Source organism: Dasypus novemcinctus, chromosome 22 (genome assembly GCF_030445035.2).
Source record: "Dasypus novemcinctus isolate mDasNov1 chromosome 22, mDasNov1.1.hap2, whole genome shotgun sequence".
NCBI lineage: Eukaryota > Metazoa > Chordata > Mammalia > Cingulata > Dasypodidae > Dasypus > Dasypus novemcinctus.
The window spans coordinates 44,438,534-44,451,460 of record NC_080694.1 but is presented as its reverse complement, the minus strand read 5'-3'; the positions used below and the strand labels follow the sequence as shown (position 1 = coordinate 44,451,460).

General features: G+C 43.7%; 1 protein-coding gene across 6 annotated transcripts in view; it reads right to left on the bottom strand.

Moving 5' to 3' along the window:
- HIVEP1 (HIVEP zinc finger 1) overlaps window positions 1–12,927 on the bottom strand; it is a 146,380-nt gene that overhangs the window by 82,690 nt on the left and 50,763 nt on the right. The window contains exon 1 of one of the 6 annotated variants that reach the window (XM_071210971.1): window positions 5,864–6,493. The exons of 4 other annotated variants lie outside the window; for them this stretch is intronic. The gene's annotated coding sequence lies outside the window, so the exon portion shown is untranslated. Of the gene's footprint in view, window positions 1–5,863; window positions 6,494–12,927 lie in introns of those variants that run through there. One more of the 6 variants, XM_071210972.1, reaches the window with a different exon arrangement.

The following is a 12,927-nucleotide window of genomic DNA, read 5'->3' as shown; positions in this document are numbered from 1 at the left end:
GTTACAAAGCATATTACCAAGCGTGCTGATTAAAATATATTTAATTATATTTTAGGAAAATAAATTATCTGGGAACCATTCACATTATTGATTGTGGCCGTTAAACTAAATAATCAAGTTAAGAATCCATATACTTTGCGTATGTGTGCATATATATGACATATATGTGTGTGTGCATGTATGTGTGTATGTATCTCAAAGGCATCTTGTTGGAAATGTACCCACTACCCCATTTTATGTGTACATGTGTATGTCCTCTATTTGTCTTCACCATTATCTTAAATTAACAACTCAGGAGAGGTAAGGACAGTATTGGGCCCTTAGGACATTTAAGTGGTTCTATATAAACATTACTTATGAAATTTTACAAAGCATAAAATTCCCAACCGAAATCTTTATAATCCAGGCACTCAAAAAACTTCACATATTTTGAGAAATCATCACAACTGAAATGAACTGTCATTTCTTTCACAAAGAAGTACTGGGGTAACTCTAGCACTTCCAAAGACTCCAATCAAAAATAATAGCAATTAGGCTTATAATTTCATATGCATGGATCTTATCTTAGTCAAACAAACAAAAAAATAGCTTTTTGGCCTTTTATCAGCTACTGGCCTTTGCTTTAGAGACCAACTGCAAGTTACAAAAATCATATGAAAAAAAAAAACCCACCAAAATGTAACTGGAGTTAAAACGGTTAAAGTTCTTCTCAGTTTTAAATTTTTTAGTTCATGAGGACTAGCCATGATGTAATTTTTTTGGGCAGTTAATTAGGTTAACTATTTTTTAAGTTCTCTCAAGTATATGCCAAATAAACCAGCTGGAACCTAGAATTAACACCCGTGCATTTCTTAAAAGCGGCAGAGGCTCCGCATAACCTGCTCCTGCCTTTTCTCTTCTGAAAACTTTCCCCTCAATGAGCCAAGCCACCTTTGAGGGCCTCTGCAACCGGCAGCTTCCCTAGTCCTCCCACCAACGTGTCAAACTCACGCCAGCCTTCAACGCCCTGCTGGGAAGCCACCCGCCAACATCAGCTAAAGCGGAAGTGCCTGCCTGCGCGGGGCACTGCCCCAAGGGTGCGACACGGCCTCATTCACTGGAACCTCACGGAGAGCCTTCCTACAGGAAGGGGCTGCCGTATCTCCACCTTACAGATGAGCAATCTGCGGCGCCCAGACCTAACCAGGCACAGCCTGGCCTCGAACTTCCTCACACAGCGCTGCATTTCTTTACTGGATTTTCCTTGGATCGTTTTTATCATTTGTAGATCAAGAGGGTTCCCCTCCCACCCCAGCAATTCCTCATCTTTACGAGGAACTTCCTGATGCTGACGTCAATTGGGGCACTACAGCAAGCACCACCACCGCCCGGGCTCCTCCGGCGGGGGGGGGGGGGGGGGGTGGTGTGTGTGTGTGTGTGTGTGTGTGTGTGTGTGTGTGTGTGAAATTGCTTGCTGCGTGCCTGTGTCCCTCACTACAATCCTAAACTCCAGGTTTTAGCACGTCCACTCTTCCACCCTGGCCCCTGACGCAAACCCACACCTCACCCGTGTTTCATGTCCAAACTTCAAGTACAACCCCAAGGAGCTGTTCCTCATAAATCCAGAAACGCAATCGCGTCTCTCCTTCCTCTGCATCCCACAGAACTTGATCAGTTCCACATCACTCGGCATTTAAACTGTATCCCGCTGGCCCGTCATTGGCTGTGGCCTGACTGAGTCCTGAGAGTCTGTCCCTAGGATGCGCGCATCTCTTTTCCTTCTCCGAGATGTTTAACTTAGCTGAAGAGAGGAGAGCCGGTCTCCGCGGCACCTGCCAATCCGAACAGCGCGTGTTCAAGGGACAGCTGGATGCACACCCGCTGGGGTGAGTGAACGGACTAAAATGTCTCAACTACTTCGTGCAGGCCCCTGGGGAGGGAACTCGGGATGGAAAATCACATTGGAAAATGCCTTTTCCCAGAGGAAAATCAACCCAATAACTGGTCTAACGGTTCCAAATAGAACTGCAGCGGGAACGCGAGCGCACCTTGGGCTGAGGGGCAAGAAAAGAAACCTCAAAAGCTGTCAGGGAGGGGGGTTTCCTACCCCTCTTTGCTTTTTGCCTTCCCTTACTCTAGACCTAAACACCAAGAGAGCTGGATCAAAGATGAATTGCTACTTCACTAGGGAAGAAACCGCAGATAGACATACTCAGACACCCACAATTTCACCAATACAGTTACGTAGGGGAAAAAAAAAGTTTTTATCGCCATGCTGAGGTAATTGGCATTAAAACCTGGTAATACTAGCATTTAAGTTGCAATTACAAGTCTTGGTGATTTTACCCACTGCTGTTAACAAAAGATCATTAAGTTCTGCTTATGATGACTTCATTGACGTAGCCCCAGAAAATAGCCTGGTAAGATTACTTGCCAGGGAAGGGGTGAAATTCCCTCTGGTTTCCCCGAATCCTGTGGGGCACAGAAAAAGCCTGGAACGCTCTTCCATCACCGTTCGCTTAAGAAATTTATGTGTCTACCATTGGGATGCCCGACTTCTAAAAATCTGTAAACGTCAAAGTGCAGTCTGATGTTCAGACAATTCTTTGAGGTCCACAGATGATTTACTTTACAAGTGGATTCACTGGAGGAGAAAACCCTACAGGTAAGGCCAGAAACCTTGGCCAGGCAGCAGGAAGAGATGTGCCGAGACAGTTTACTGGCCCAAGTTTGAGCTCTCTCACTTCTCCAGAACACACCTAGGGAAGCGGACCTGGCCCAGTGATTAGGGCGTCCGTCTACCACATGGGAGGTCTGTGGTTCAAACCCCGGGCCTCCTTGACCCGTGTGGAGCTGGCCCACGCGCAGTGCTGATGTGCGCCAAGGATTGCTGTGCCATGCAGGGGTGTCCCCTGCGTAGGGGAGCCCCACGCGCAAGGAGTGCACCCGTAACGAGAGCCGCCCAGCGCGAAAGAAAGTGCAGCCTGCCCAGGAATGGCGCCGCCCACACGGAGAGCTGACACAACAACAAGATGACGCAACAAAAAGAAACACAGATTCCCGTGCTGCTGACAACAACAGAAGCGGACAAAGAAGATGCAGCAAATAGACACAGAGAGCAGGCAACCAGGGTGGGGAGGGGCAGGGGAGAGAAATAAATAAATAAATCTTTAAAAAAAAAAGGAACACACCTAGCCTGTAAACCAAGGCAAACCACTGGGGCTTTAAATATGGCAGTCACTTCACCACCACAGAAGACAGACCCTCGTTTCTGATATTCGTGAAGGTCTAGGACATTCGGTAATTTCCAACTTTGCTAAGAAGCACAGGTGATCCCCGCGCAAGGGAGCACACGGGTTTCACCTGGTTGGTAAGTCCATCCTGCAGTCTGCCCAGCATCTGCCTCCCAAACCCTTCACTGCTCTTTATCCTGGCTGCCAGGCGTGGAATGTTCAGGTAAACTCCAAACCCTCTGAGATTCAACCGCCATAAAATTCTCCAAGCTGTGCACTTGCGCCATCCTAGGCTGAGCACCTGCTCTCCCCTGGACTTCTGCCGCCGCCTCTTTGCTGGCCACCACGTCCAGCTGTGCCGTCCCTGCCTTCCAGCCCCTTCTCCACACGGCGGCCGCCCCATTCAACAGGAGCCAACCTCCCCCCGCGCCTTATGCTCACTCGGAGCATCTTGGTCTTTTCCGTCAACGTCCTCATTGCAATATGTAATTATATTTCCTTAACGTCTACCGAACCCCACCGGTGGTTCTCAACCAGGGACGCGTTGGGCCCCCGCAGGGCATGTGGCAATGTCTGGAGACATTTTGGTTGTCCCAAGTGAGGTGGAAGAGATGTCACTGGCACCCAGGGGGCAATGGCCAGGAGGCTGTTGACCATCCCAGAGGGACGGTCCCACCGCAGAGAACCGTGTGGCACCAAAGTCAATAGCCCTGAGGCTCGAAAGCCCTGCTGCGAACCAAAAAATAGTTTAACGAGGGTTAAACATTAGTTTACCCATACCATCTTTTCTCCTCTTTTCATTCCAGTAACTATTTCCAAACAGAACAAAACACACTTTGGATTACTATCTTCTATTTCAACCTTAGGAATAATAATATACATTAGTAATAACTATTACCATGGGGGACAGGCTTTGCGCTAGCGCTGTAATTGAAGGACCCGCTCGTGTTCTATTGTTCAGTGCCTATTCAACAACTGAGGCACAAGAGGTACAACTTCCAGGACGTCATCCCTCTGGAAAACCCTTTCAGCTATGCCAGGCTGGCCTGGAGGTTTAACACACAAGAATCAGCAAACTGTGGCGGTGAGGAACTTCTGTTGTGGGAGACGATTTCCTTGGTGCAAATCCTGGCTCCAGCCTTTCTTACCTCTCTGACATTGGGCAAATTACTTGACCCTCTGAGCCTCAGCTTCCTCATCTGTGAAATGGGTATGAGACATGAAGTCAGGTGAGATTCAGAAGAGAGGGCAAGTGCGTTTAGAATAGTACTTAGCATATACCTGGCACTCATTAAAGATTACCTACTACTATCTAACAAATACTCCAATATTTTAGTCCTTTGACTTGCTTGAGTAATGAAGAAGAGAAAACTAGGCAATTTTGGATTTCCCTGTTGAATAGATATAATTTTAATTAACTTTAAACACTAAGAAAAATAATGAAATGTCAATTCCATCAATATCTATATCAAATAAGCTGTCATTCTTCTACTATCATATTTTAAAAATTAAGAAGGAGCAGATGTAGCTCAAGTGGTTGGGCACTTACTTCCCATACATGCAGTCCTGGGTTCAATCCCAGGAATCCCAAGAATAAAAAAAAATTTATTCTTAATATACAGTATTCCAAAACAAAAGAAACAGGAAAGTTTTTAGGGAGTCAGAGTTATTTAAGGAATAGTTATTATATATATAAAATGTTATATTTGTATATTCATTTTAAAATGTATATTTACCTAATTAAATTATATCAATATATTTAATATTTATGTAACTATTTTACAATTTCTGAAATTTAACTTGAAGTAACATTTTCCAAAGTAAATTCCCTAATAAATTTTTGAGATTCCACAAATCCTTTCATGTATCATTATTGTCTAAATTTACATTCATATGTTTTTTTTTTTTTAAAAGAAATATTTGGCTTGGCACTTCTTTCATCAGTTAAATTAGTCAATGAGTTATTATTCTTAAAATAAGTTAGCATGTAATATGCATTAAATAGTCAATGAGTGAACAACCTTAGAATGTATTCTTTCACCTAAGCCATTTCTGACTCAACTACTATAAAACAATATTCAGTTCTCATTCAAATTTTATCAGGAAACTGAGAAGCCAAATCAGTTTCTTTATATTTGGTAAATCTAACACATTATAGGGTTTCCTCATGAGAAACACGTTTTTACTTAGAAATATTTTCTTAAACAGTAGCTTGGAGTTTTAAATTAAATATACCAACCACATTTATTTTTGAACAAAGATGTTATCCACACAAGGACTGCCAAGAGAAAGGAAATATTAATATAACCATCATATTCCGTGTACCATGTATTTCTAAAAAAGAAAACAAAGACATGAACTAAACGTATTATGAACTCATTAACTATAATTTTCTATATGATATAGAATTATTTCCAGTAAAACATATTAAAAGAGAACGATCAAAATTCCTAACATTCATCTCTTAAGAGACAAGCGTGTGAATCCACAGAACACACCCCGGGTTTTCCTCTAGGCTTAATGTAGAAGCAGTCCTACAACTTTCATTGTTCCATTTTTCCTCTACTAGGTCGTTCCACCGCCTTACAGCATCCTAGACTGAAGACGGCGGGGTGAGTAGCACATTCGTTTCTGGCTACAGTTGAACCTACCATATTAGATTCTTCTCGGAGCGAATTATTCCCATCCTAATTTATGTGGCTGGCTATTTATGTCACTCGTCTGTCTGCACACATGCCGCCTGAAGGCTGTCCGCTCCTTCTTATACCGAGGGGCACATGTTTGGTTTAATATGTTCAAACTCTTCTCATCAGATCTGGAGTGTACGATATCCTCGCGGTGGGTGGGAACACACACGGGGCTAGACGCCTTTGACTGCACACACACCGTCCGCATGCACTTGCACAAACGCGCCTGTCCCCGCCGAGGGCATCGGCGCAGCCACGTTACCAGCCACCGACAGGTCTGTCCTCCCCATTATCTGCGCCGCGCGCACCTGAGCTCCCCGCCCTGCAGGGCTCATTCTGGAGGAGCAGTTCTGAGCTGGAATCGCTCTCCCAGGCCACGGTCCTCCCAGGCCTCCCCCACTACCTCGCCATGGCAACCGCAGCTCCAGAAAAGCCGGTCCACCTCTTACGCAAATGAGAAGAGGCCACAAAAGTCACCAGTCAAAACATCCCCCCCTTCCCTCCCTCCTCGATTTCCTTCTTAAAGTAACAGGCGTGCATTCTTGGTGGTCTGTGTTTCAGAACACCTCTCAGCTGTGGCGGGGATGGGAAAGCAAGGGAGGGAAATCAGAGTTAAAGAAGCCATCTGCGGGGCCACTTACGTAACGGGGCTGAGATCCAGAGATTACGGGGATTTGCTGAGGGACATTTACGGCGTCAGTATCTCAGCCAGTCTGCATTGTATGTGGACATCCTAGTATTGGAGAGAAGACTGCTTTAAGGTATTAACTGTCCTGTAATCTGGCTTTCTTCAAAAAAGAGAGATAAACATACAGAGAGAAGGAAAGAGTGAGATGCCATCCATTATGATTAACAAGAAACTCTCACTTAAAAATTGATATAAAGTCACCAGAGATCTGAGGGGAGGGAGAAGGAAAAAGAGGTGTGACACGGAGCATTCTGGGGACGGTGGAATTGCTCGGCATGACATTGCAATGACAGACACGGGCCTTTATATAGTTTGTCAAAACCTATAAAATTGTGCGGTGCAAAGTATAAACCATACTGTAAACTGCAGTCCACGGTTACTAGCAGAGCTTCACTATGTGTTCATCAGGTGTAACAAATGCACCACACTAATCAAAGATGTTGTTAATGAGGAAAGAGTGGGAGGGGGAGAGGGTGGGGATATGGGAATCCCCTCTTATTTTTAATTAACGTTTATGTACTCTAAAGCTTCTTTAAAAATAAAATAGAAACTGAAAGTTAAAAAAAAGGAAACACTCAGTACTTAATATGCATTGTTTCCTTTGCAGGTTCGTATTTATTTTAAATATAATAGTCGATTACCTATTAATAATCCTAAAGGAGGGGAAACTGAACAAATAATCCCTCACCTATTATCAGGTTTAGCGTACATTGTAATTATTTGAACGTTTTCCTTTCCTAGATATGTTTTAAAGAAACAAATGTAAAGGATAGTTTGCATTTTATATGGCTCCAGAGACCAGCCAGCAGAGACAAATCCCCCTTCCACAGACTCATCACTGAGAACAACTGATAAATTTACAAATGTCACATTTTAAAAGTATTTGTTTTAATCTATGGGAGGCACCAAAATAACTAATTCCTGTAAACTGTCATGCAACATGGTATTGCCTAATACTAAAAATTCCAATTAAAACAGCATGATGCAAGCTCACCCTGATGGTTGACGGAAAATACAAAAGGATGGCTTCAATATCCTCCAAGAAATCTATTCTCCCAAAGAAAAGTAACTTAGAAACCAAAACAGCTACGTTTCCATGGAAAAGAATGAGAGTATAACTAAGAATAAAATTCATCAATAAATTTTAAATGAAACCATGGACTTTTTTTTTTAATTGCCCCATGACAAGAGCAGTTTCACTTTTTCAGCAAACATTTGCCTGGTGCCTCCATGCTCACGGAGAACGGCTCGGGTGGGGGGAGCTGTACCTCCCCGGCCCAGCACGGGGCTGCAGAAGGCTTCCCAGAGGCCACGCGGGGCTGCCTCTTGGAGGAGGTGCTGGTGGACAGCAGAAGTGGGGTCAAGGGAGTCCAGGAACAGCAGGGAGGCTGGGAACAGCAGGGTGAGAGGAGGGAACCTGAGGCATGGGGTCAGCGCTTCCAAAGTTCAAGGGTAAGCCGGAGAAGAGGCAAGAGCAGGAACGACTCAGCCAGGAAAAGGATCTAAGGGTTAGAGGATAGGATTTTAGATAACACAATCAGATTAAAAATGACTCAATTATTGGTTTTGGTCCCAAATGGTTAGTGGGCGTTTCTACAGCCCCGCCAACCCCAAATAAGCTACTTTAAAAAAAAAAGTTGCTGGGTGAAATTTCCCTTTTCAATGCCTAATAGGTCAACCAGGTGCGATGGAGAACAGCAGGGGCGGGTCCAACAATGCGCAAACACAGCTACGCTGTCTGCATCAGGGCGGCTGATCACCCGGCCGGAACCACACCGAGAAAACCTGGAAATCCTCCACCTGCCTAAACACCCATTCCATGACTTAATATGCCAGAGTCCAGTTACCCACTCAGGTATCTGTCTTCCAGGTGACACTGAGAACAAAAGCTATTATTTTCTTCATTTTTATATCCCTAACATCTCACACAGTGTTTTACCCCATCAAAAAATGCCAAAAAATATTTTGAGCAAATGCTCTCCAGGTTCCTTTCAGCTCTTATGAGCCATGGTTCTAGGATTTTTTACCCCTTCAGAGGCACCAGGGATTGAACGCAGGACCTCACTGGTGGGAAGCAGGTGCTCAACCACTGAGCTATACCTGCCTCCTAGGATTTTTTTTTTGAGGCAAGTTGTATGGTTTTTTTTTTATCACCCCCTCCCCATCGGCTTGCTTGCTGTCTGCTGTGTGTTCCTTTGTATTTTTTATTTTTTTATTCCCCCCCCCCCGACCCTTTGCAGCTTCCTTGTTGTTTGCTCTCTGTGTCCGTTTGCTGCACGCTCTTCTGTGTTTTTACTCGTTCCCTTCTTTGTTGCGTCACCTCGCTGAGTCAGCTCTCCACACCACCTGCAGGCAGGGCGGCACTCCACTGCGCTTGTGGGCTTGTGGGCCGTGCGGGCGAGCCTGCCTTTACAAGGAGGTCTCAGGCCGCGAACCCAGGGCCTCCCATATGGTAGACGGGAGTCCAACTGATTGAGCCACAGCCGCTTCCCTCTAGGATTTTAATTTAAGAGTCAATTCGACTTGGGAGTCGGCCTATAACATAATTTACCCCATCAACTACTTTCTTTAACCTTTTTTTTTTTTACTTTTTCTATTTCTCCAAGCACATGACTAGGTGAATGCTATTTTCAAAAACCCAAAATTTTCAGATATATGACCATTATTTTATAAAGGCAGTAGATGGCAAATTTTATGCGTTTTTCAACTCACTGGCAATACTGCCACTGGCGAATGCAACAAGAGCTCTCAGATCAAAGTCCCTTACATTACAGCAGCATTTGGGTTTTAAAATTATCTTCTTCCTAGAATCCACCCACACAGTCTCTTGGATTCTTCAGAAGGGGAGAGGAATTAAGTCCAAACCTCACGAAGATACTGAGGCATTTGCAAAAGAACAAATACAAATAGTTATTAGAGAAAATCATGATTAGTGGATTACTCTGTTTCCACACTAAAGAGACATGACAATTCAGCATGCTGGCTTCAGGGATCTGTTAATGCTAAACCCAAAGTCCTTCACATTTTGCAATCACTGTTTAATGACTATTGAATTTTAAGAGGGATAATGAGGAAATATCACCTCCCTTTGAGTCCTCATAGGACATACTACATTTTATGTTTACCATCATAATTTTTAAGAGTTGTGACAGGGACTATTTAAAAGAACGGCAGCATAACCAACCCTTAGCAGCCTAGAAAATACTGTTAACTATTAATAGAATGTCCCTGCACATTAGAAACAGGAAATACGCAACTGATCGTAAAACTTTAGAATGAGCTACTTTCATGAGAACAGAAACAGAACATAATCATCGTTTCTACAAGTCTTCAATAACAGAAAATAGAAGCTCATAACCTAAATTCTCAAAGTTCCTTTTACATCTGAGATTGGTCTGCACAGACCACCACCGAGATCGTCTTCCAGACGACAGACTCATGCCAAACCACCAGAAAGAGGGCAGAGTGAGCATGAGGTTTTATTTTTTAAGTATCAAAATTATTGATTCCCAGTCATTTTCAAAGTAAGGAACTTTTTCTGTGGTTTTCCAGGTGACAGTGGTTATACTTTTACTGCTATCTGTTGATTTAAGAAACATACAGGTATAAAAAAATCTATAAAAGCAATACCTTTAAATGCATCTATACTTAGTCACAACAGCATCAACATTCATTGATCTACTTAAAATACAGTGGCACCAGAAATAAAATAATAGATTATCACCCAGTAAGATTTATCTCAGGAATGAAAGAATAGCTTAACATCAGAGAACCCATCCCAATAATTCACTACATCAATGCATTAAAGAAGAAAAAAATCTCAATAGAATCTGAAAAAGTGATAAATTCCATACACATTCCTTGCAGAAAGTTACAATTAGAAGGCAATTTCTGAAAAGAGTATCCATGACAAGCTAACTGCAATCATCATATTTAACTGTGAATGAGCAGATATACACCCATTAAAGTTACTTCTTTATCAGTAATACAATTTAATACTTCACCTGAGGTCTAGACAGTGCAATAAAATAAGTAAAGAAAATTTTAAAGAGGTATAAAAATTGCAAAGGAAAACCTGAATTGTATCTTGGCAGTTGATACGATAATCTAATTAGAAAAATCCAAGAAAATCAACCAAGTTGATAGCAATAAGAATTCAGTACGTTGCCAAATACAGAGTGAACTTACCAAAAAAATCACTTAATAACGTGCTTTCAATTACATCTCAAAACAAAACAAAAACCAGTACACAGAGAAAGATTAAACAAATACTGCAAGAAGTTAATAGCTGTGAATCTAAATGAAGGAAACACAGTCATTTATTGTAATAATCTTTACACTTTTCTTTTAAATACACATTCAGTTGAAGGCTCCATACAACATGGTAAGATGGGAAAGAATTTTCATTTAAAATAAAGACATATAGGGCAACAACCAGCAAGATGGCAGTGGAGTAAGGAGCTCCTAGAGTCAGCTCCTGCTACAGAGGAGCTAGTAAACACCCAGAGTTCTCTGGAGCTAGCTGAAGCATCTGTTTGGAGACTCCAGGAGACTAGAAGAGCGTCCTGCCACATCCTTGAAGGAATGGAAGAAGGAGACTGCCCATCTGCAGAGAAGACTTAAGAGTAGAGGCTCCATGCCCTGGAGGCTGGGGCCCATCCTCCACTGGAGGCACAAGTCACCTCAGGAGCTGTTCTGCGGCTCGAATTGAAAGCTCCACTTCCCCAAAACGGGGGAGGAAGAGACAGTTGGGCACCAACTTCAGCTACTGATGAGTAAATTCAGCAGGCTACAGTATAATCCTGAGAACAGCTGAAGTTTAAGCCTGTTCAAGTCAGAAAGAAGCCGGGAGCCGCCATCTTAACTCCGCGCCTGGCACGAGGGGAAGCGGGGCGGACTGAGGATTCCAGGGCTGGTGGGGACCGGCTTCTTCCCATCCAGGTCAGATTGCGGGTGTAGCCTAGGCCCCAGGGCCACCCCCAGCAGGGAGGAAGCTGTGGGAACCTGCGCCAGCCTCTCTGGAAAATACCAGCCAAGCCACCCCAGGAGCTATTCTGTGACTGGAATTGGAAGCTCCATTTTCCAAAAACAAGGGAGGAGGAAAACAGTTGGCTGCCAATTTTGGCTACTGATTAGTAGACTCGGCTGGCTAACATGTAACCCTGGGAACAGCTGGGGTGTGAATATGCCCAAGTTGGAAAGAGGCTGGTGGCTGCCATTTTGACTCCGCCACCAGTCTAAAGCAAAGCCAGGCTTACCCAAGATCAGAGTGATGGTAGGAACCGGTTTCTTTCACCCAGATCAGCCTGCAGCCCTAGCCTAGGCTTCAGCCCCACCTCTGGCAGGGAGGAGAACGGAAGGCTCTGCACCCGCCTATTGAGGTAATTGCAGGTACCTTTGGTTGGCACAGACTGAAAACAACCAGAAGTCTACCAGGGCAACTGGCGTCATCTTGGACCCACACTGCATAGATTGCTGCCCACACCTGCAGCTCCATCCCCGCCCCAGGCAGGAGAGAAAGGGGCGTGAAGCTTCATCAGTCTCTCTGGGCAACTACAGTCTAGGCCTATATGATTTGGATTATTCCACGCAGCTGTGACTCTGTCCCACCCCTGGCAAAGGAGAAAGTTGGGAGAAGCTTGATTGGTCCCTGGTGCAATGAGGGCAGCTTGAGCCTCGACAGCTTACAGCACCAATTACATCCTTGACTCCTACTGCACAACCAGCAAGGGAGAAAGGGCAGGAAGCCATAAACTAAAGAGAAAAACTGAACCCAGAATAAACACTCTAATAAGCCAGATGCCAAGACACCAACAAAAAAATTACAGTCTACTCCAAGCAACAGGAAGCTATGGCCCAGTTAAAGGAACCAGATAAGCCTTCAGATGACACAAAGGAGTTGACACAACAATTCAGAGATATTCATCTCATTAATAAATTCAATGAGATGGCTAAAGAGGTTAAGGATATTAAGAAGACACTGCATGAGCACAAAGAAAAATTTGAAAGCATACATAGAAAAACAGCAGATTTTATGGGAATGCAAGGTACACTAAATAAAATTAGAAGAACATTGGAATCATATTATAGCAGATTTGAGGAAGTAGAAGAAAGGACTGGTAAGCTTGAAGAAATGGCCTCTGAAAGTTCTCACACAAAAAACAGACAAAAAAAAAAAATGGAAAAAATTCAACAAGGTCTCCGGGAACTAAATGATAGCAAATGATGTGCAAATATACATGTCATGGGTGTCTCAGAGGAGAAGAGAAGGGAAAAGAGGCAGAAGGAATATTTGAAGAAATAATGGTAGAAAATTACCCAATCCTATTGAAGGACATAG